General features: G+C 45.9%; 1 pseudogene; it reads right to left on the reverse strand.

Moving 5' to 3' along the window:
• Nucleotides 1-1,651: 1,651 nt before the first annotated feature.
• LOC131835440 (olfactory receptor 2H1-like) lies at nt 1,652-2,538 on the reverse strand (annotated as a pseudogene).
• Nucleotides 2,539-25,345: the final 22,807 nt, after the last annotated feature.

Genomic DNA, 25,345 nt, shown 5'->3' on the forward strand with positions numbered 1-25,345 from the left:
CTGGGCAGTAGAAGCACTGTTTCTACCAAAAGACAGGGTTAAGGACGTAGAGACTTGAGTCAGCCTCCTGGGGACAGATTGCTGACCTGAAGCTGCTGCTTAGCTCTGTGTCTTATGAAAAAGACTCTGTGCATCTGAAAAAGCTAGGATCCACCTCATGGTGTGACAGGGATTAAATGCATTGATACGCGTAAATCACGTACATGGTACAATGCATTGATACGCGTAAATCACGTACATGGTACAATGCATTGATACGCGTAAATCACGTACATGGTACAATGCATTGATACACGTAAATCACGTACATGGTACCTGGAGTGCCCTAATCAGTGCACACTCAGTGACGACAACGGTCTGAGCAGAATGCGGGGCTGATGATGACCTCCAGGAGAATCCCTGTGGGTCCACCTGGTGGACACGTTCCTGCTCAGTGCCCACGGTGGGGGCGCTCCTGGCTCTGAGATTTTCCTCTGCCCAGAGGATAACACCCGCACCTAGGTGACCCGTGCACGTGGGGGGAAGGAATGTCCATGCCAAAGTGACTCATGGGTGCTGGGGAAGGAGTGGAGAAATCTAGGTGACCCATGGATGCTGGAGGAAGGAACGCCTGCACTGAGATGACCCGTGGACACTGGGGGAAAGGCATGGAGAAGCCAAGGAGACCTGTGGATGCTGATGGAAGGAATGGAGGGACCGAGGTGACCCTTGGACACCAAGGGAAGGAATGTCCACACTTAGGGGACCTGTGGACACCAGGGGAGTGAATGTCCACACTGAGGTGACCCATGGATGCCAGGGGAAGGAATGTCTACACCAAAGTGGCCTGTGGACACTGAGAGAAGGAATGTCCACACCGAGGTAACCTGTGGATGCTGGAGGAAAGAATGTCCACACCAAGGTTTCCTGTGGACACCAGGGAAAGCAATGCTGGGGCCGAGGTGACCTCTAGGGTGGGGATGGGGGGGTAAAATGCAGGTGCTGATGTGACCCATGGTGTGTGTGTGTGTGTGTGTGTGCGTGTGTGTGTGTGTGTGCGTGTGTGTGTGCGTGTGTGTGTGTGTGAAATGCAGGCATTAAGTGACTCCCCTCTCTGTCCCGAGGCTGCTCTGTTCCCAGGCTGAAGGTGCGAGGACATCTGAGTACCCTAAGAGAGGTTGCGTGGCTTAGATATTAGATCTAAAGTCTGTGCTCCTGGGCTGGTTTCAGAGCTTGCCTGACCTCAGCTCCCCCTCCTGCTGTCATTTGGGAGGATGAAATGAATGAACAATGCAAAACACACAGAAGGAAGTGTGGGAAAAACTGAAGGGAGAAGCAAAATGGTGTGGCAGGGATCAGAAATGGGTGTGAAACCATTAGGACAGATGGTGTAGACACATCGTGGTGAAGGCAAAGACCATTAAAGACAAAATAGATCAAAGAGGAGATCATCTGAAATCTCTCCTGTTTCACGTATCGGTGCCTTCTGCACCTCAGCCCACTTCCTGTCCCTGCCTTACAGATAGGGCACATGCAAGCACCCCTGCGTGCACACACGTGGCCATCATCCACTGGCGTGGCACCGTGGGGGAGGGCACAGGTGCGGGGAACACAGGCTTCCTGCCAGCGGCACGAGGACCTCTTCTGGACTGGGCAGCACATGGACCCGCACTCAGCTCCGCCTTGTGTCCCTGTCCTTCCCCAGCAGTCTCCTGAAGGCTCTCTTGACTTCCTTGTTCCTCAGGTGAGAGGGTAAGTGCTGGGGTGCCCACGGCATAGAAGAGACCAAAGAACTTGCCCCATTTGTGAGCATAGGAACTCTGGGGCTGGAGGGAGACGACAATGCCTGAGCTGTACCAGAGGGTGACCGCTGTGAGATGGGAGGGGAAGGTCCCAAACATCTTCCTCCACTCTTGCGCCAAGTTAATCCTCAGCACTGCTCGGGCGATGGCACAGTAAGAGACAAGGATGAGGCCGAGGGGCACGACCAGAATGAGGACACTGGCCACAGCCCTCCGGGTCTCATTGTAGGTGGTGGTCCCACAGGACAATGTGATTAGAGCTGGGACCTCACACACGAAGCCATCCATCTGCCGATGGGGACAGAGGGGCAGGCGGAGAGGGGGTGGCGTCTGGACTACTGACTCCAGCAGCCCGATGACCCTGGCCACGGATGCCAGCTGCTGGCACCGGCAGGGCTAGATGATGGTGGTGTAGTGGGGGCGCTGGCGGGTGGCCGCATAGCAGTCGGAGGCCATCACTGCCAGGAGGGTGCACTCAGTGGTCCCCGGGAACAGAAAGATGAAGAGCTGAACAGAGCAGCCAAGGAAGCTGATGGGTTTTGGGCCCCAGGGGTTGACCAGCATCTGGAGGATGGAACTCATCCAAGAAGGTCCAAGAAGGACAGGTCAGAGAGGAAAAAGGTCAGACAGCAGAATGGTGAGGGTGTTGCCCACCTGAGTCAGAAGGTAGGACAACCACGAAGAGGCTTCTTTCAAGTCCTGGGCGTTCAGAGAAACCCCAAAGGAGGAAGCCGCCAGGGGAGCTCTGGGTGGCCATGACCTCTTCCTGCCCCGGTCTGGAGGGACGTCTATCGTCTGAGACCCCAGCTGGTACTGGTCAGGCCACAGCAGGTGCACCTTTCTCTTCCCATCGTCCCACCAGTGTCCTCTCCTGGACACCACCCTCAGCGGCTCGTCCCTTCTCATCTCTCCTGGTCAGTGTGGGCTAGCTGGCGTGGGGGCAGCAGGACGTGCTGGCAGACGGACAGAGCTGTCTGCTGGGGCCCTGGGCTGCTGGCTGAGCGTAAAGGAGGCTGGTGGAAAGCAAGCAGGTGTGAGCTGACGGAGCACTTCAGCACCGCCTGTACGGAGCGCCTCTGCGTCCTGTTCTAAGTGTTAAGTGTTTCGTTGTCCTTATGTTTGTTGGAAGAGCCAGCAAAGTCATGTATTTTCAAGTGGATTTTCAGGTTATAAGCTATCTACATAGAGTTCATCATTTCTCTGTCAGGTAACTGTTGTGGAGCTCTTTATACCACATTATATTCTGTGCATCTTTTTTGCAGGGGAGCCTTAGAGAGAGAGTGTTGTATCTGGGAGAGAGGTTTTCCCTTTGTGTGTAAGGACACCATTCCCAGAGCCGTTTGGTTGCTCAAGTAGCTGAGCTGGCTGTCTGGCTGGGGGGACTGGCCCACATGTTCAGTCACTGCCCTGAGACGCTTACAGGTGGGAGGCAGGCATGACCCCGAGCATATTAAAACCACTGAGCAGTTCACAGAGACAATATCAAAGACCCCAAGCCTTCAAGGTCGGGACACCAGCATCCTGAGTGAGGGAGTAGGGTCTATAAGGTGGCAAGGGACCAGTTTGGTTGGCTATATCAGGGAAAACATCCTGGAGGAGGTGGCTGTATATTTTATATAAAAAAAGAGGAACATTGGGCATAGAAAGCCAAGTCAGAGCTGGGGCAGGAGGCTGAGGCCATTGGCAGCTCCCCAGCTAAGCTTAGCTGACCTCCAGCCTCAGGGAGGGCTTGGGGTAGGGCCGGCTGGCAGAAGTGCCTGGGCAGCCTACAGGGTGGCCTGAGCATCTCCTGATGCAGGTTCCCATCCCGCTGCATCTCTTCTAGATATTTCTGCTCCGGTATCTTCCTCGGTTTGTTCTTTTTCTCCCATGCTTTTCTCCCTTATAGGACGCATTTTAACTTTTTGTCATATTTTTATACAATCAAAAAAGCATAAGTAAAGCATATCTCTACAGTTTAATGAGTAAGAAAATCAACCCCTGGCATGACCATGAAGAACTGAGCACATGTTTCGAGTGTCTTCAGTGCTCCCGCGCGCACACACCCCAGATGGGACCAGCACGCTGCATTTCCCCTTATTCCTTTTACTGTCTGGAGATAGAGTTTACATAGACCCAATTAAAAATGTATAATTTAGTGGTTTTAGTATATTCGCTATTGTGCAAGCAATACTGTCAGCCTCCAGAACATCTCATCACTCCCAAACAAAACCTCATGCCAAGAAGCAGTCTCCCTTCCTTTGCTTGCTCTGTAATAGGCAGTTACTATCACTGAAACAGCAGCCCGTGGTTCTTGTGATTCCTCAGCTCTCACCCTAATCGCTTTGTTTGCATTTCTGAATTTCTCATTCTCCTGGTGCTCCCCTACCTCCTTCCCGAGTCTCTGTAGAACGGCCTCTCCTTAGTGACCCCTCACCTTTTCTCCCTGTCTTTGTCTTCTCCACGCTCTCACTTACCATTTTGCTCCTGGCTCTTGCCCGTGACACAGTCATTCAGTGGTTTCTGCATTTGAGACTTCCCTGGGCTCCACGAGCACCCGCCAGCCGTGTACTGGGAGCCAGGGCACCAGGGGCGGGTGGGGACCAACACAAAGGAGTTTGTGATAATCCAGAGCTATCAGTAACCAGGAGGTGTGGAATGCTCCCTACGTGCCTCACAGCTGCCCAGTCACCTGGATCTCTCAGCAGCCCTGCAAACAAGACGCTCTTACTCTATCTGTATCAGGAAGTAAACAGTTTCAGAGGTTAAGACATGGCTGAGGGGACCCAGCCAGTGGGTGCCAGGGCCAGGAGTGTAGACCGTGGTTAACTTCCACTCTGGTGCTCCACTGCTGGGGGCTGGTAGGAGCTGAGGTCTCCTAAAAAAAGAACAAATTCTCTACTCACCGTCAGTCAGATTAAAATCCCCTCTGCCAGTGTGATGGGTCACATTAACAAAAGAAGAAATAAGAACCTTATGATCCTCTCAATTAAAGCAGAAAAGGCATTTGACCAAATACAGCATCCTTTCCTGATTAAAACTCTTCAAAATATTGGGATAGAGGGCACATAGCTCAATAACATAAAAGCTATCTATGAAAAGCCCACAGCAAGTATGGTCCTCAACAGGGAAAAGCTGAGAGCTTTTCAGAGGAAGAGCAAGACGGCGGAGGAGTAGGAGACCTAAATTTCATCTGGTCCGAGGGATCCAGCTGGATAGTTATCCAACCACTCTGAACACCTACAAACTCAACAAGAGAGTGAAGAGAAGATCAACAACTCTTGAAACAGAAAAGTGACCCCTTTTTGGTAGGTAGGATGTGTGAAGTGAAGCCAAAGTGACATACAGGAAGATAGACCTGGGGAGGGGGAGGGGCCAGCTCCCAGCAAGTGGTAGAGCAGCGGAGCACAAAATCTGAACTTTTAGAAGTCTGCTCCACTGAGAGACGCGGCCCCAGAGGCTAAGTGGGGGCGGAGCCCTCGTGGGGACTGTGTGGTCTCAGGACCCGTGGGGTCACAGAAAGACCAGGGGTGTCTGAGTGTGACAGAGACCCCAGGCATCAGAGTAGGGAAGCCGGCTGCAGAGACAGAGCCAAGGCGGGGGCTTTCAGCTCAGGATTACCTTAAACTGTGATACAAGGCACATTTGACCCCTGCTCTTGGAGCAGGGACCCCACAAGTGGAAGATCTGGGGACACCCCCTCCTTTTCCAGGAGGAGTGGTGTGGGAGGGCGTGGCAGGAATCTGCTGGGTTTGGAGACTCCAAACAGGGCCGTGCGCCTGAGACAGAAATGCTCGGCTACATGCCGGGGGAGCTCAGAGCGTGGCCAGAAACCAGGGAGATGGGAGGGATTGAACGCTTTTCTCTGAGCGCGCACTGAGGACTGGGGCCCTGAGCTCTTGGCTCCTCCAGGTGGGAGACTGGGAGGCCATCATTTTCATTCCTGTCCGCGGGAACTCTACAGAAAGCGCTCAGGGAACAAAAGCTCCAAGACCATAACCACACAGATTGCTTAGCCTGGCCCCTGGCAAGGGCGGTGCAGTTCTGCAAAGACATTTGAGAGTCACGGTGACAGGCCCCCAGAAGATCAGCAAGAACATCCAGCCAAGACCAAGTTCACAGATCAATGAAAATGGTGGAACTCCAGAGATACAGGAATGCAGCACACAGAATTCATGGATTTTCCCCCCATGATCCTTTAGTCTTTCAAAGTTAAATTTTTAAAAATTTTACTTTTCTCTCTATTTTTTTGAATTTTTCCTCTTTTCTATTTTAACTAGTTTATCTTATCAATAACTTTTTATTTTTTATTTTTTAAAACGTTTTATTTATTTACTTGAGAGAGTGAGAGAGAGAGCATGAGAGGGGAGAGGGTCAAAGGCAGAAGCAGACCCCTTCTGAGCAGAGAGCCTGATACGGGACTTGATCCCAGGACTCCAGGATCATGACCCTAGCTGTACGCAGTTGCTTAACCAACTGAGCCATCCAGGCATCCCTTATCGATACCTTTTATAATGTTCATTTTTATAGTCATAGTCTATCCCTTCATTGTACTTAACCTTATTTTTTGTATTTGTATAAGTTTTTCTTTCTTTAAATTTTGGGATACAGTTTCTTCCAACAGACCATAATATACCTTAAATCTAATGTATGGCTTTGGTCTAGTCTCTAGCCTGGTCACATTCTCTACTTTTTTTTTTTTTCCAGCCAACTTATTTTCCAGTTCTTTTTATAAAATCTTTTTTTAAAAAAAATTTTATGTATTTATTTTACAGACAGAGATCACAAGTGGGCAGAGAGGCAGGCAGAGAGAGAGGAAGAAGCAGGCTCCCTGCTGAGCAGAAAGCCTAATGCAGGACTCCATCCCAGGACCCTGGGATCATGCCCTGAGTCAAAGGTGGAGGCTTTAACACACTGAGCCACCCAGGCGCCCCTGTGACATCTTTTTAATTTTCATCTTTATAGTCATAATTTATCCCTTCATCATGTTTACCCTTATTTTTGTATATATTTAAGTTTTTCTTTCTTTAAAATTTTGGGAGGCAAATTCTTCTAACAGACCATACTACATTCAAAATCAAGCCTGTGGCTCTGTTCTATTCACCAGCCTAAATATTTTTTTTCTTCCCCTTTCTTCTGCCCCCAGTTTTGAGTCTCTTCTGATTTGGTTAGTGTATATTTTTCTGGGCTAGTTGTTTGTTACCATTTTAGCATTTTTTTCTCCCATTCATCTATTCTTCTCTGGACAAAATGACAAGGTGGAAAACTTACCTAAAAAAAAAAAAAAAAAAAAAAAAAAAAAAAAAGAACAATTGGGACACCTGGGTGGCTCATTTGGTTAAGCATCTGCCTTCAGCTCAGGTCATGATCCCAGGGCTGTGGGATTGAGTCCCACATTGGGCTCCTCCACATCAAGTCCCACAAGAGCAGGGATCCTGCTTATAATCTTGAGCTCTCTCTGGAATGTAAATTAATAAAATCTTAAAAAAAAAAAAAAAACAAACAAACAAGATGGAGTACTGACTGCTAGGGACCTAATCAATATGGACATTAGTAAGATGTCAGAAGTAGACTTAAGAATGACGATTATAGGGCGCCTGGGTGGCTCAGTGGGTTAAGCCGCTGCCTTCGGCTCAGGTCATGATTTCAGGGTCCTGGGATCGAGTCCCGCATCGGGCTCTCTGCTCAGTGGGGAGCCTGCTTGCTCCTCTCTCTGTCTGCCTCTCTGCCTACTTGTGATCTCTCTCTGTCAAATAAATAAATAAAATCTTAAAAAAAAAAAGAATGATGATTATAAAAATGCTAGCTTGGGGGCACCTCGGTGGCTCAGTGGGTTAAAGCCTCTGTCTTCAGCTCAGGTCATGATCCCAGGGTCCTGGGATCAAGTCCAGCATCAGGCTCTCTGCTCAGCAGGGAGCCTGCTTCTGCTCCTTCTCTCTCTGCTTGCTTGTGATCTCTGTCAAATAAATAAATAAATAAATAAATCTTTAAAAAAAAGGGATACTAGCTGGGCTTGAAAAAAGCATAGAATATACTAGATAATCCCTTTCTGAAGAAATAAAATCCCTTACTGGAGAAATAAAAGAACTAAAATCTAACCAAATTGAAATTTAAAAAGCTATTAAGAAGGTGCAATAAAAAATGGAGGCTCTTACTGCTAGGATAAATGAGGCAGAAGAGAGAACTAATGATATAGGAAACCAAATGAAGGAGAATAAAGAAGCTGAGAAAAAGAGAGATAAACAACTACTGGATCATGAGGGGAGAATTCAAGAGAAAAGTGATACCATAAGATGAAACAATATTAGAATAATTGGGATCTCAGAAGAAGAAGAAAGAGAGAGAGGGGCAGAAGGTATATTGGAGCAAATTATAGCAGATAACTGCCCTAATTTGGCGAATGAAACAAGCATCAAAACCCACGAGGCACAGAGAACGCCCCTCAAAATCAATAAAAATGTCAATACCCCATCATCTAACTGTAAAACTTACAAGTCTCAGTGACAAAGAGAAAATCCTGAAAGCAGCCCAGGAAAAGAAGTCTGTAACATACAATGGTTCAAATATTAGATTGGAACCAGACCTGTCCATAGAGACCTGGCAGGCCAGAAAGGACTGGCATGATATATTCAGAGCATTAAATGCGAAAAACATGCAGCCAAGAATAATATATCCAGCTAGGCTGTCATTGAATATCAGAGTAGAAATAAAAAGCTTCTAGGCCAATCAAAAATGAAAAGAATTTGCAAATGCCAAAAGGAAATATTGAAAGTGATCCTCTTAGCAAAGAGAGAGCCCAAGAACAGAAAGGAACTGAGACAATATACAGTAACAGTCACTTTACAGGCAATATAGTGGTACTAAATTGATAAATTTTTTTAGTTACCCTGAATGTAAATGGGCTAAATTCTCCAATCAAAAGACATGAGGTATCAGAATGGATTAAAAAAACAAGACCCAGGGGCACCTGGGTGGCTCATTTGATTAAGTGACTGCCTTTAGTTCATGATCCCAGGGTCCTGATCCCAGGGTAATGATCCCAGGGTCCTGGAATTGAGCCCTGCATTGGGATCCCTGCTCAGTGGGTAGCCTGCTTTTCCCTCTCCCTCTGCTGCTCTGCTTGCTTGTGTCTCTTGCTCTCTCTGTCAAATAAATATACAAAATTAAATTAAAAAACAAGGCCAACCAATATGCTGTTGGCAAGAAACCCATTTCAGATCCAAAGACACCTCCAGATTTAAAGTAAGGGGGTGAAAAACCATTTACCATGCTAATGAACATCAAAAGAATGCTGGGGTGGCAATCCTTATATCAGATAAATTAGATTTTAAGCCAAAGACTATAATAAGAGATGAGGAAGGACAGTATATCATACTTAAAGGGTCTATCCAACAAGAATACATCAATAATTTTTTAAATGTCTATGACCCTAATATGGGAGGAGCCAATTATACAAACCAATTAATAACAAAATCAAAGAAACACATCAACAATAATACAATAATAGTAGGAGACTTTAACACTCCCCTCACTGAAATGGACAGATCATCTAATTAAAAGATCAACAAGGAGGGGGGCCTGGGTGACTCAGTGGGTTAAGCCCCTGTCTTCAGCTCAGGTCATGGTCTTGGGGTCCTGGGATCAAGCCCCATGTTGGGCTCTCTGTTCAGCAAGGAGCCTGCTTCCCCCACCCCCATCTGCCTCTCTGCCTAGTTGTGATCTCACTCTCAAAGAAATAAATAAAATCTTTTTAAAGAAGATCAACAAGGAAATAAAGGCTTCAAATGACACATTGGATCAGATGGACATTACAGATATATTCAGAGCATTCCATCCCAAAGCAACAAAATACACAGTGTACTCTAGTGTACATGGAACATTCTCCAGAATAGATCACATCCTGGGTTACAAATCAGGACTCAACTGGTACCAAATATTGGGATCATTCTCTGTGTATTTTCAGACCACAATGCTTTGAAACTAGAACTCAACCACAAGAGCAAAATTGGAAAGAACTCAAATACATGAAGATTAAAGAACATCCTACTAAAGAAAAAAATGAGTCAGCCAGGAAATTAAAGAAGAATTAAAAAAATCATCAAAGCAAATTTAAAAAAAAAAATAATGGAAACAAATGAAAATAAAACCACAGCTGTTCAAAACCTTTGGGATGCAGCAAAGACTGTCCTGAGGAGAAAGTATATATCAATACAAGCCTTTCTCAAGAAACAAGAAAGCTTTCAAGTACACAGCCTGACCCTACACCTAGAGGAGCTAGAGAAAGAACAGCAAAGAAAGCTGAAGTCCAGGAGGAGAAGAGAAATCATAAAGATCAGAGCAGAAATCAATGAAATAGAAACTGAAAGAATAGAACAGATCAACAAAACTAGGAGCTAGTTCTTTGAAAGAATAAGATTGATAACCCCCTGGCCAGACTTATCAAAAAGAAAAGAGAAAGGATCCAAATAAATAAAATCATGAATGAAAGAGGAGAGTTCACAACCAACACCAAAGGAATACAACTATGAAAACATATTATGAGCAACATACACCAGCAAATTTGACCATCTGGAAGAAATGGATGCCTTCTTAGAGACATATAAACTATGAAAACTAAATCAGGAAGAAATAGAAAACCTGAACAGACCCATAGCCAGTAAGGAGATGGAAGCAGTCATCAAAAATCTCCCAAGAAACAAGAGCCTAGGGCCAGACAGTTTCCCAGGGGAATTCTACCAAACATTTAAAGAAGAATGAATACCTGTTATCCTGAAACTGTTCCAAAAAATAGACATGGAAGGAAAACCTCCAAACTCATTTTATGAGGTCAGCATTACCTTGATCCCCAAACCAGACAAAGACTGCATCAAAAAGGAGAATTACAGACCAGTATCCTTGATGAACATGGATGAAAAAATTCCCACCAAAATACTAGCCAATAGGATCCCACAGTACAGTAAAAGGATTATTCACCATGACCAAGTGGGATTTATTCCTGGGCTGCAAAGTTGGTTCAACATCTGCAAATCAATCAATGTGATTCAATACATTTAGTAAAAGAAAGAACAAGAACCATATGATACTCTCTATAGATGCTGAAAAAACATTTGACAAAGTGCAGCATCCTTTCTTGATCAAAACTCTTCACAGTGTATGGTAGGGGGTACATACCTCAATATCATGAAAGCTATCTATGGCAAACCCACAGTGAATATCATCTTCAATGGGGAAAAACTGAGAGCTTTCCCCTAAGGTCAGGAACATGGCAGGGCTGTCCACTGTCATCACTGCTGGTCAACATAGTACTAGAAGCCCTAGCCTCAGCAATCAGACAACAAAAAGAAATAAAATGCATCTGAATCAGCAAAGAAGAAGTCAAGAAGTCTCACCCTTCCCAGATGACATGATACTCTATGTAGAATACCCTAAAGACTCCACCACTAAATTACTAGAACTCATACAGCAATTCAGCAATGTGGCAGGATACAAAAGCAATGCACAGAAATCAGTTGCATTTCTGTACACCACCAACAAGACAGAAGAAAGAGAAATTAATGAATCCATCCCATTTACAATAGCATAAAAGCCCATAAGATAACTAGGAATAAATCTAACCAAAGAGGTAAACATACTTTACTCTAGAAACTACAGAACACTTATGAAAGAAATTGATGAAGACACAAAGGGAATGAAAAATATTCTGTGTTCATGGGTTGGAAGAATAAACACTGTGAAAATGTCTATGCTACCCAGAGCAAACTACACATTCAATGCCATTTCTATCAAAATGCCATTGACATTTTTCACAGAGCTCGAGCCAAAAATCCTAAAACTTGTATGGAACCAGAAAAGACTCTGAATTGCCAGGGAATGCTGAAAAAGAAAACCAAAGCTAAGGGCATAGCAATGCCTGACTTCAAGCTTTGTTACAAAGCTGTGGTCACCAAACAGAATGGTATTGGCACAAAACAGATACATAGATCAATGGAACAGGATAGAGAGCCCAGAAATGGATGCTCAACTCTATGGTCAACTAATCTTTGACAAAGCAGGAAAGAATATCCAATGGAAAAAAGACAGTCTCTTCAATAAATGGTGCTGAGAAAATAGGACAGCCACATGAAGAAGAATGAAACTGGATCATTCTCGGACTCCATACACAAAGATAAACTCAAAATGGATGAGAGACCTCCCTGTAAGACAGGCATCCATAAAAATCCTAGAGGAGAACACAGGCTGCAATCTCTTCCACCTTGGCCACAGCAACTTCTTGCAAGACACATCTCCAAAGGCAAGGGAAACAAAAAGATAAAAAGCTTCTGCACAGGGGCGCCTGGGTGGCTCAGTGGGTTAAATCCTCTGCCTTCAGCTCAGGTCGCAATCCCAGGGTCCTGGGATCAAGCCCCACATGAGGCTCTCTGCTCAGTGGGGAGCCTGCTTCCCTCTCCTCTCTCTCTCTGCCTGTCTCTGTGCCTACTTATGATCTCTGTCTGTCAAATAAAGAAATAAAATCTTTTAAAAAAAGCTTCTGCACAGAAAGGAAACAATCAACAAAACAAAGAAACAATGCACGGAGTGAGAGAACATATTTGCAAATGATATTTCAGATAAAGGGCTGGTATCCAAGATCTATAAAGAACTTCTCAAACTCAACACCCCAAAACCAGATAATCCACTCAAGAAAGAGGCAGAAGACATGAACAGACACTTCTCCAAAGAAGACATACAAATGGCCAACAGACACATGACAAAATCGTCCACATCACTAGCTGTCAGGGAAAGACAAATCAAAACCTCTCATTGAGATATCATCTTACACCAGTTGAAATGGCAAAATTTAACAAGACAGGAAACAACAAATGTTGGTGAGGATGTGGAGAAGGGGAATCCTCTTACACTGTTGGTGGCAATGTGAGCTGGTACAGCAACTCTGGAAAACAGTATGGAGGTTCCTCAGGATGTTAAAAATAGGCTACCCTATGACCCAGGATTGCACTACTAGGTATTTACCCTAAAGATACAAATGTACTGATTTGAAAGGGCACCTGCACCGCAATGTTCATAGCAGCCATGTCCACAATAGCCAAATTGTGGAAGGTGCTGAGATGCCCTTCAACAGATGAGTGGGTAAAGAAGATGTGATCCATATATACAATGGCTATTCCTCGGCCATCAGACAGGATGAATACTTGTCATTTACTCTGACGTGGATGGAACTGGAAGGTTATTATGCTGAGTTGAATAAGTCAGGCAGAGAAAGACAACTGTATGGTTTCACTCATATGTGGAACAGAAAGAACAGAGTGGAGGAGCGCGGGGGAAGGGAGGGAAAATGGAATGGGAAGCCGTCAGAGCGAGAGAAAAGCCATGAGAGACTCTTAACCCCTAGGAAACAAAGAGTTGTTGGAGGGGAGCTGGGTGGAGGGATGAGGTAGCTGGGTGATGGGCAATAGGAGGGCATGTGTGTGATGAGCACTGGGTGTTACATGCAGCTAATGAAACATTGAACACTACATCGAAAACTAGTCATGTACTGTAAGTTAGCTAACTGAACATAATAATAATAATAAGAAAATGAAATAAGATTTAGCTGGGAATAAAAATGAATATGTTTTATTAAACTTTTTTGTTTAATATTTACCCTGAGTATGTTTTAAAAATGTATTGCCTTTGGAAGGCTGCGAGATTTGTCATAAATTCTGTGGTTTAGTCCTGCTTATTAGTATCTGTATACCCCAAATAATACTTATCCATAGCACCAGTATATAGTAATTTACAAGTTCATTGCTAGGCCATTGAGCATAGTCTGGTTGTCTGTGAGTATGGATAGGCTATGGGTAACAAAATAAGAAATAAGCAAGGGCATGAAGTGTCTTTTGGAATTTCCAGCATTTCCTGCTAAGGGTCCTGAACCTTTTACCCATCCTGAAGATGGATTACCACCTCTTTCACTTCTTCCTTCATTAAAGATAGTAGAAGGGGGGGCGCCTGGGTGGCTCAGTGGGTTAAGCCACTGCCTTCGGCTCAGGTCATGATCTCAAGGTCCTGGGATCGAGTCCCGCATCGGGCTCTCTGCTCAGCAGGGAGCCTGCTTCCTCCTCTCTCTCTGCCTGCCTCTCTGCCTACTTGTGATCTCTCTTATTTATTTGACAAATAAATAAATAAATAATCTTAAAAAAAAAAAAGATAGTAGAAGGGAAGTAGGGTCCTGATGATGATGTTTGGTTGATTTGTGGTCCTTACTTCTACCTACTGAGTCCAGAACGTTTGCCTCCAGACAATGCTGTTATTTTCATTAACTAACAGGTTTGATTGATGTGAATCCCTTAGAAGTTTTCGTATTCATCTGTTGCAGAATCAGAATTTGTCTGCCCATCAACTTCATTTTCTATTTCATATGTAAAGTATCACCATGTTGCCTTTTACTTTAACATTGTTTCTCTTTTGATTTGCTTTGGCTTGGTTTTTCATTTCACAATTCCAGGCTATTATGTAAATACCAATATTGATGAAGAAATGAAATATCTTTGTAATATAAAAGTGTAAGCCCTATATCTCTTCTTTTGAGTGGTTTATGTTATTAAAAATGTTAAGAGGGTGAAAAGAAGTCCCCTCTGCTGCCTGTGATGGCAAAACTCTCCACTGGTGCCTCCTTGTGGACATCAAGAGGGAGACGTACCAGACAGGAGTGGGTAGCCTGGAATGGGCCCTTGGGTCCCTGGTCATATGGAGGGCTGCTAATGCTTGCCAGCAGGCACTTCTCTAGGCACACGGACAGGAGATGTGTTGGAACTGCTCGTAACAGCTCTTGACTGTTAAATTTTGGGGACTTTTGTGAGAGAGTTAAACCATTGGTAGCTTGGCTTAGCCATTGTGGGAACATTTATGCCACAGAAATTGGCCAGCCCTTCAATGGGGGGCTGTATCTGCCCCAGCTAAGCTGGTTGCCAAACATCAGCACGCCCCTCATCACCCACACAGCGACTCTGGGCACCCTCTCCCTCTGACGTAGAGTCTGAAGCAGAGACAGATGAGATCCCTTGCCTCAGTCTGATCAGTGAGCTCAAGAGCTGACATCTGAACCTCAGTGGGCTGGCTGCAGGGGCTGCGTGCCAACCTCAGCCCACTACGTCCCTGCAGGGAAGGGGAGGCCCCAGGGGTCCGAGGCCCCTGCTTGTGAGCAGCCTTTTCCCTTGGCTGGGGAGAAGGTAGGCTGTTTCATGGGTGTAGGAGGAAAAAGTGTTGATCTGGTGCCGGAGGGAGAGATTGCATGACCCCCATCCCATGGGGGAAAGAGCTCATTAATGTTATTAAGACCCTAGGGTCCCATAGTCAAAAGACAATTAGCCCCTGATTATTGTAGAGAGGCAGGGGACTATCTAGAGGAACCGCGCCAGCATTTATCCCCGTGGAGGGTAAAGAGGTCCCCCACTGCTTCTTTCTGTCAGGAAGAACGAGGAGGTCTCCACCCTCCCACTCCAGAGACTCCCCCGGGCTTCTAGATGTTCCTCAAAGACTCTGATCCAACTATGTAGGATCCTACTTTTTAAAGTGCTCAACTTCCTCCTGTCCCATTGACTTCTTTCTGAGTCGGACTGATTGCAGCAGCACAGAACTACAAAACCCTAGGGCTGGAGCAGTCTAAAGGTCATACAGCATAGCTGAGTCATGAACATGCCTGTCCTTCATTGCAGTAGGGAATCATGGGAGCGGCTGATCAGTGGCACCCTGGCCCAAATCACAGTGGCTCTGTGAAGTCTGTGGACCTACCTAGTAGTCATTCTTTTTTTTTTTTTAACATTTTTATTTATTTGAGAGAGAGAGCATGAGAGGGGAGAAGGTCAGAGGGAGAATTGGACTCCCCATGGAGCTGGAAGCCCGATACGGGACTCAATCCCAGGACTCCAGGGTCATGACCCGAGCTGAAGGCAGTCGCTTAACCAACTGAGCCACCCAGGCACCCCTTAGTAGTCATTCTTACAGTCCCTGAAAGTCTAGTTGGAACACCCGGTATTTGGCAGAATCGCCACACTTGTTCTTGGACCAGTGGAGTAAGTGATATGGTAGGAGGAGGCTGAGTGGGAGCCCCAAATCTGTACCTCCTTCTCCACAAAGACACTAAGTCTAGAGCAATATCACAGTCCAAAGGAAATGGTGGAGGTTGATGCCGCCTAAATGGATGCAGGAGGTGGTTGTTCCTGTCCTGTATCCTTCATTGACCCTCTGGTCCCTACAAATACCAGACCAGATCCTGGAAGGTGACAGCAGGCCATGAGGAACTCAACCAGGTGGTTGTCCTAATGGTAGCTGTCATGCCTAATTAACAGAGTTTGGGGCTCTGACATGTGGCTCTTGGCTACTGATGAATGTGTTTTTAAATACTGTCAGGATGGAGGATGAGGAGCAGTTCGCCTCTGCATGACATGTGTACAACTATACATTTATGTTACTGTATCAACTCTGGCATCGTAATGTGGCCCAAAGGGACGTGGACAGCATGTGCTGGTACTATAGGCAGAAAAGCATCATTTGTCCTGTTTGCTGATTTCTGTAGTGTGACTGTTTCTTTTTTTTTTTTAATTTTAAAAAAAGATTTTTATTTATTTATTTGACAGAGAGGGAGAGATCACAAGTAGGCAGAGAGGTTTGCAGAGAGAGAGAGGGAAGTAGGCTCCATACTGAGCAAAGAGTCTGATGTGGGTCTCCATCCTAGAACCCTGGGATCGTGACCTGAGCTGAAGACAAAGGCTTAACCCACTGAGCCACCCAGGTGCCCTTGTAGTGTGACTGTTTCTACCACATCTGATTTTAAGCTGCCAGTAAAAGTGTGACTTTGCTGAAAATGCAGATTTGGAGAGCTGTACACAGTAACACACCCCCATACAGTGTATTCTTGTATTTTTTTTAATCATACAGACACAATAGATGTCAATAAGTATAGTTTAGCATAAAATATAGCTCGTCCCATAAGCAGTCTGAGGTTATCTCTGAAAATAGTTCACTATTCACTTGACCCAGAAAACCCTACAAAATTATGCAAATCAAGAAGCTCGAATCTTGGGACGCCTGGGTGGCTCAGTTGGTTAAGCAGCTGCCTTTGGCTCGGGTCGTGATCCCAGCGTCCTGGAATCGAGACCCACATCGGGCTCCTTGCTCTGCAGGGAGCCTGCCTCTCCCTCTGACTCTGCCTGCCACTCTGTCTGCCTGTGCTCGCTCTCTCTCTCTGACAAATAAATAAATAAAATCTTAAAAAAAAAAAAGAAGCTCGAATCTTTGTGTTTACTTTAAGATCACACCCGAAACTGCCCAGATCATCAGAAATATGCGTATCAGGAAAGCCACCAAGTATCTGAAGGACGTCACTGCAGAAGCAGCGTGCACGGCTCCCTGGGTACAATGGTGGTGTTGGGAGGTGTCGCCAGGCCAAACAGTGAGGTGGACACAGGGCCAGTGGCCCAAAAAGAGTGCCAGATTTTACTGCACACGCTTAAAACTGCAGAGAGTAATGCTGAGCTTAAGAGTTTAGTAGATTCTCTGGCTCCCTGAGCACATCCAGGTGAACAAAGCCCCAAGATGTGGCACAGAAGTTACTGGGTTCATGGTCAGATTCAACCACACGTGAGCTCTCCCTGCCACACTGAGATGATCCTTACTGAGAAAGAGCAGATTGCTCCTGAAGCAGAAGAGGAGGCTGCCCAGAAGAAAAAGCTGTCCCAGAAGAACTGAAGAAGCAACAGTGTATGGCCTGGGAGTAAATTCTGCATAAAATAAATACAAATAAAAGCAAAAAAAAAATCACAAAATATAGTAAAATAACTAGGAAATGATGACTTTAAAATATTATCTCTGCTTTTAATATAATTTACAAGTTTATAATGACTTGTTTTTAATAGTGGCTGTTTTAACAAGTGGTTTGCAAAATGCCTGAAAATCTAACTGCTCTCATGAGAAAATATGAGGCCACTCGGGCGGCCTCCGGGTATGGGCCTTCTGGACATGCCACAGAACCTCACTTGGTTCCACCAGATTGATGATATATAATTACACAAGCAGGATGAGCCAGGATTGGTGAATATGTTGGTGGTGTTGGTAAGGCAGTGTGCTCCTGAGATTGGGAGAGAAACCCTGTTATGTTTCAAGGCCCTCCACATCCCTGAAGTTTCTAGAGGGCCAGTGGTCTGGAGCATGCCAGGTCATTGCTCTAAGGTAAAGAACAGATTATTCCTTGTCATATTTAACACAGTTGATGGTAACACCACTAATGCCTGGACACCCTCCATGTTTGCGTTCACGAGACCATTTCCAGTGACTGACTGGAGCCCAGAACAGAACGGGGCTCTGGAGGAGCTCCACCACAGCCAAGAGACGCCCAGGCTGTAGAGGTCGCCGAGGTGGGACAAGAGGCAGTGTGGTGTTCCTGCTGGTAAGGCCCCAACAGAGAGGCATGACACACACCCCAGGTTCCTGATCAAGCAGTGCTGTCTACTGCGAAGGGGTGTGTCCTATTAGGGGAGAGCTCCTGGCCCACTACTGGGCTTTAGCAGAGACAGGGCTCCTGACATGGGACAGCAAGTATCCATGGGGGCGTTGGAAACTGCCCATGATGAGCTGGGTTCTAGCAGACCAATCAAGGGATAAGCTCAGGAGTTCCAGCTTGAATAACCGTTGGATAGAAATTCCATGCCCAGATCAAAAACGAGCAGCCGAGAGCTGCACAAGGCCTGTGAGCAGGTGGGTCAGATCTCCTTGCCCTCCACATTCTTGCGTCTACCCCTCGCTTTACTCACACCGGTGGCTGCCCTGGGGGTGTTCCAAGTTGCCTACTGCTGCGTAACCAACTGCTCCCAATATTGGTGACTTAGGCCAACAACTATTTAACGGTATCTCATAGTGAGAGCCAGACACGGGGAATGTTTGGCTGGTGTTTCTTTTGTAGCATCATCTGGGATCACTTGGAGGGGTTCGGCCAGGAAATGGACTGCTCCAGAGCCAAAGACAGCTTTACTCCTATGATTAGTACCTTGGTGTGTTCAACCGTAAGTCTTGGTTCTTCAGGATTCCATTCCACCCACCTGTTCTCGTAGGACCTCTCCACATAATCCCTCAGACATGGTAGTCAAACTTCTTTTTTTAAAACGTTTTTAAAATTCAAATTCAATTAATTAACATAAAATGTATTATACGTTTCAGAGGTACACGCTTGTAACTCATCAGTCTTTTTTTTTTAAAATATTTTATTTATTTATTTATTTGTTTGACAGAGAAAGACACATCGAGAGAGGGAACATAAGCAGGGGGAGCAGGAGAGGGAGAAGCAGGTTTCCTGCTGACCAGGACCCTGGGATCATGACCTGGGCTGAAGGCAGACACTTAACGACTGAGCCACCCAGGCGCCCCGCATCAGTCTTAGGTAATATACGTATAATACATTTTATGTTAATTAATTGAATTTGGGGCGCCTGGGTGGCTCAGTGGGTTAAGCCGCTGCCTTCCGCTAAGGTCATGATCTCAGGGTCCTGGGATCGAGTCCCGCATCGGGCTCTCTGCTCGGCAGGGAGCCTGCTTCCCTCTCTCTCTCTCTCTGCTGCCTCTCCATCTACTTGTGATTTCTCTCTGTCAAATAAATAAATAAAATCTTAAAAAAAAGAAACAAAATAATTAATTGAATTTAATTAATTTCATTGTACCAGACGCCTCCTTCATGCCCATCACCCAGTGACTCCACCCTCCCCTCCCTGCCCTCCAGCAGCCCTCAGATTGTTTCCTACGATTAAGAGTCTCTTACTAGTCTCTCACTAGTTTCATCTTGTTTTATTTTTCCTTCTCTTCCCTCTGATCTTCTGTTGTGTTTCTTAACTTCCAAATATCACTGAGATCATATGATAATGTCTTTCTTTTTTTCATTTTTTTAAAAAAGAATTTATTTATTTATTTGACAATATTGGTATTCTTGTTATCAAAGCAGAGTCCCCTGTCGAGCTGTTCCAACATTCAGACAACCAGCACCTGTCACCCAAGGCACACCGGTAGTAGCATTGGTGGCGAAGATAGGAGGGAGGATCTCCGGCTCATTTGTCAGTGGCATCGGGACAGGCCAGGCCTTCACCAGCGCCCACATCTGTCATTGGCTCGCCTCTATCGTGCTGTCCTGGCTCAGGATCATCACCATCGTCATCCACAGGCTCCATTGCCACCATCCTCATGAGCCTCTCAGGAACCCACACAGGAGTCGCGGCATCCTGTGGAAAAACACAGACATCCTCGGTGCCACCGGAGCACCGGGTCCGGGCCTTTCCATATCCCAGTAAGGATATCTTTCCATTTAACCATCATCTGTGACTGCTTGTGCTGGCCCCAGTGCCTTTCTGCGGCGGACAGGCCATCCGTATCTAGCGTCAGAAAATTTAAAATAAATGTTACTAAATTGGTGAGATCTCTGGGGGTGGTGTATTCTTCCCCTGCTCCCCCTCTTTTTATTTTTTGTAATGTGGTCTTGAAGGTTAAGTGGGCTCTCTCCACTATTCCTTGGCCTTGTGGATTATAAGGAATTCCTGTGCTATGTTGAATACCGTAGCAGGTTAAAGAGCTCTTGAATGTTTTAGACGTATAAACAGGCCCATTATCTGTTTTCAAACTTTTAGGTACACCCCAGCATGCAAAGCTTCGTAAACAATGGGTTATTACTTTTTTTTTAAAGATTTTATTTATTAATTTGACAGAGAGAAATCACAAGTAGACAGAGAGGCAGCCAGAGAGAGAGAGAGGGAAGCAGGCTCTCTGCCGAGCAGAGAGCCCGATGCGGGACTCGATCCCAGGACTCTGAGATCATGACCTGAGCCGAAGGCAGCGGCTTAACCCACTGAGCCACCCAGGCGCCCGGGTTATTACATTTTTAACATTTTCTCCTCTTAGTGGTGTGGCCGTTACTATTCCCGAGCAAGTATCTATGGACAGATGCAGCTATCTCTGAAGTCCAAATGATGGAACATGTGTCACATCCATCTGCCACAAATGATTGGGGAGCAGGCCTTTAGGGTTAACACCCCATGAGGGCATTGGAAGATGTACAGAACAATTACCACAACTTCGCACAATCTCCCGCGCGTTTGCTCTGGATATGTTAAATCGCATTTTCAAGGTATCAGGGTTCACGTGCCATTTTTGATGATAGTGCTTTGCTTCTTCTATAGTACAGCAGAGATCAAACTTAGCATTTGCATCTGCCAAGTTGTTACCTTCTGTCAAAGGTCCAGGCATCCCCAAGTGAGCTCTCATATGGCAAATATAAAAGGGTGCATATCGGGCTCTTATAGTGCTCCTTAAGTCTGATAATAAGGAGATGGGAGATTGAGATGGAGAAATAATAGCTGTTTCTATCGAGCGAGTAACAGCGACTGCATATTTGCTGTCTGACATTATGTTGAGGGGTGTGTCAGCAAATGACTGTAGGACCACAGTAATTACCAGCAATTCTGTCCTTTGTGCTGTATTTGCTGGTACCACCACAGGTGTTACTTGTCCATCTATAACATACGCACACGTTCCAGCTTTGCTACCATCAGTGAAAAAAGTGGTAGCTCCTGCTAAAGGTTCTAAGTGACATACCTTTGGCCATATGAAATATGCTTCTTTACAGAAGTCAATTAGAGGATGAGAGGGATAGTGATTATCAAACTTTACAGGGTAAGAAGTGACTAAAATAGCCCAATCATCATTGGAATTTACAAGGATATTCACTTGACCCTTATCATAAGGAATAATGCAAGTATCAGGTCATCGTCCAAGAATGCTAAGACACATCCTTATGACTTTGGCAGTTAGGCTAGCAACAGCATTTGGACATGTAGTAGCAGCACGGGAGAGATTATGTGGGAAGTAAGCCCACTGGAGAGGCCCTCCTAGCCAGAGCCTGGCGATGGGATGACTGTAGCCATCACTGGATCTGCAAGGTTACATCTATCTGCAGGAGTGTTAGACGTTCTCTCTTCAATCAAATTTAAAGTCTTAACAGCCTCAGGGGTGAGGGATCTAGGAGAATCTAAACCTGGATCCCCATGTAGAATATCAAATAAAGGCTGTAATTCACTTGTGGTGACTTTAATATATGGTCTTATCTAGTTAATATCTCCTAGGAGTTTTTGGAAATCATTTAGGGTTTTAAGGTGGTCCTTTCGTATGCTCATTTTCTGGGGTGATATCATCGTGTCTGAAACCCTCAGACCTAAATATTCCTTCAGGTTTCCTGCTTGAATTTTCTCTGGGGAGATTACTAGCCCCCATGTGGCAAGCTGTTGTTGCATGTAAGTCAATGCCTCAGGGAGTGTCTGCGGATCCTCTCCACAAAGCAAAATATCATCCATGTAATGATAACAATGAATATATGTGAATCTTTTTCGAAAAGACTGAAGGGCATTGCTGACATACAATTGGCACATTGTAGGACTATTGGCCATCCCTTGCGGGAGGACAACCCATTCATATCTTTGATCAGGCTCGGCATGATTAACAGATGGGAGGGTAAATGCAAACCTTTCTGTGTCCTCTGAGTGTAGGGGTATGGAGAAGAAGCAGTCTTTGATGTCAATAACTAAGGACAGCCAATTTTTTGGCAATGCAGTGACTACAGGAAGTCCCAATTGAATGGGTCCCATTAACTGCATTTGCTCGTTTATCTGCCTGAGATCGTGCAACAGCCTCCACTTACCTGACTTTTTCTTTATGACAAATATAGGAGTATTCCAAGGAGATGTGGATTCATGCAAATGACCCTCCTTCAATTGGTCTTGGACAAGTTCTCTAGCTGCCATCAATTTCTCTTTTGTCAGCGGCCACTGAGGCACCCACCAAGGTGTGTCGTCCTTCCATTTAATTCTTACTGCCCCGGTGGCCGCTGGAAAAAACCCTGGCCCCCCATAGATGGTAGCCTAGGGTCTCCTTGCCTTTGCTTTCCTAGTCCTTCTCCTGGTTTATATCCCATATTCTCCATTATATGCTTTGCAGGATCACTATATAATTTCTCTGTGGTTATCACAATATCCATTTGTTCCAAGACGTCTCGTCCCCAGAGCGTTATGGGAAGGGGATGCACATAAGGTCGGAAGACTCCGCTATGTCCCTCCTCATCCTCCCACTCTAATGAAGAGGCACTAAGGTCTGGACTCGTGGCCACTCCAAGACCTCTTAGTGTTTGGTTTGCTTTTACTAGTGCCCAATCTTTTGGCCAGTCTCTTTGGTTAATGATGCTTTTGTCAGCTCCTGTATCCAATAGTCCATAGAACTTCCTTCCCCTTATCTTTAAGGGTAACATAGGCCTATGTTTCATATCCATAGTTAAGCATGCTAAAGAATCCCCTGTCGACCCAAACCCTCCTTTTCTTTGAAGACCCGTAGGTGCATAGTTATCATGCTTACTAGGCGAAATCAAGAGCTGAGCAATTCTTTCTCCAGGGTTAATGACTGTTATACCCTTTGGGGAAGAAACCAAGATTTTAACCTCTCCAGTAAAATCTGGATCAATCACTCCTGGATGAACAATTAAGCCTTTTAAGGTAGAGGAACTCCTCCCTATAAGCAACCCCACGGTTCCCTCTGGGGGCCTTCCGCTAGATCAGAGGGAACCGCCTGCACTCCCATATCTGGCGTTAGGACCAGTCTGGAGGTTGCACAGATGTCGAGTTCTGCAGATCCTGCAGTTGCTCGCCTTGGTCTGTTGGGGGGTAAAGTTGCCGCGCCATCTGGGGCAGAGTCATGACCACCCCGTACATTTGATTCGGGCCCCGGGGATGGGCCCGGCCGTCCGTTTTTTGACTCGCCCCAATTATTAGAGGGTAATGGGTTGCCTTCTGTATCAACCACAGAACGGCATTCACTAGCCAAGTGGTTTCCTTTTCTGCACCTTGGGCATAAGTTGGGTTTAGGATATCCTGGAGATTTACCACTAGCTGCTTCACCAGGCTTCACAAACTTAACTGTTTTTATCTGCCCTTGACCTTGATATTGCATTTTTCTTTGAGGGCAGTCCCTCTTGAGGTGGCCTTCTTGGCCCCACAGGAAGCATCCTTTGGGTCTTGCTCTTGTGTCTTGTAAGGCTTGCGCAAACGCAGCAGCCATAACCTGTCCTTGAATGACTTGCTCTGAAATGTCTCGGCAAACTTTAATATAAACAGATAAATCCTTAGCCTTCCATGGCCTAATAGCTTCTCTACACCACTTATTTGCATTTTCGAAAGCCAACTGTTTAACCAGAGGCATGGCAGTATCCACGTCCCCAAATACTCTCCCTGCTGTTTGCATTAACCTATCTACAAAATCTGTGTAAGGCTCATTTGGCCCCTGCAATACTTTGGACAGTTGCCCTTGCAAGTCTCCCGCCCCCCACAAGGTTCTCCAAGCTCTAGTCGCCGCTGTAGCTATTTGATGATAAACTCCAGGTGGGTATCGACTTTGCGCTTGGGATCCCAGATAAAGCCCAGTGCCAGTTAACATATCTAAATTCCACTGAGGATTTCCTGCTGCTGCATTCCTCCTTGCTGTCTCCTGACAGTTATCTTGATTTTGTATTTTCCATTCCAAATACTGTCCCCCTGATCGTACAGCTTTAGCTAAATTTCCCCAATCTTCAGGAGTGAGGTAAAGGCTCCCCACAGCTTCCACCAATGAAATGGTGAAAGCAGCCTGTGGCCCGTATTGCATAACCGCCTCCTTAAGTTGCTTCACCAATTTGAAGTCTAAGGGCTGATGATACCTCTGCTGGTTCTGATCTTCCATAACAGGAAAAAACCCTTTTCTGGGACCGAGTACCTCCCTCCAATTTTCCGCGATGCAAGCAGGACATCGACACGCCCCCGAACAGGCGGGCCTGTAAGGGGGTGGCCATTCATAAGGTGGGGCTGTAGGGCCAGGAGATGGCGCTGTGGTATCAGGTTTATTCCCTTCTTCCTCTTTTAATTTTAACTGCGCCATAACCTTTTCTAACTCCTCTTTCTTCTCTCAGTTGAGCCAGAACCTTCCTCACTTCTCCCTCTTTTAAATTTTCTTCTCCCTTCACCTTCTCTTGCGTGGCTATGTCTTCTAGCTCGTCCTCAGAGAGCCCTTCGGAGCTTTCACTAGCAGTATTAGAGCTTCGGAGCGGCTCTCTACGAGATTCCTCTTTCACTTGCTCTAAAACCTCTTCCCCCTGTTTTATGACTTCCCGCACTGGCTCCCGCTCTGACTGCAAGCATAGTTTTACTAAAGACCACACGGCAAGGCGGCCAGCGCTGACTTCCGGATCACGCCTAAGGTCTTTTCCCAAATGCTCCCACTGGGGTATATTCAGGAGTCCTTCCTCCAGAAACCAGGGCGCTCCTCTCTCAACCTCTTTTAAAAAGGCACGGGCTGTTTTCACCTTTAAGGGGGTGCCGTTAGCTTTAAGCAGCTCCCACAAAGGTCCCTCCATCCTAAGTCTAGATACCTCGTTTCCCATTTTGGAAAGCTTTTCTCGGGGGCACCTGGGTGGCTCAGTGGGTTAAGCCGCTGCCTTCGGCTCAGGTCATGATCTCAGGGTCCTGGGATCGAGTCCCATATTGGGCTCTCTGCTCAGCGGG

Source organism: Mustela lutreola, chromosome 7 (genome assembly GCF_030435805.1).
Source record: "Mustela lutreola isolate mMusLut2 chromosome 7, mMusLut2.pri, whole genome shotgun sequence".
In the NCBI taxonomy this organism is placed as follows: domain Eukaryota; kingdom Metazoa; phylum Chordata; class Mammalia; order Carnivora; family Mustelidae; genus Mustela; species Mustela lutreola.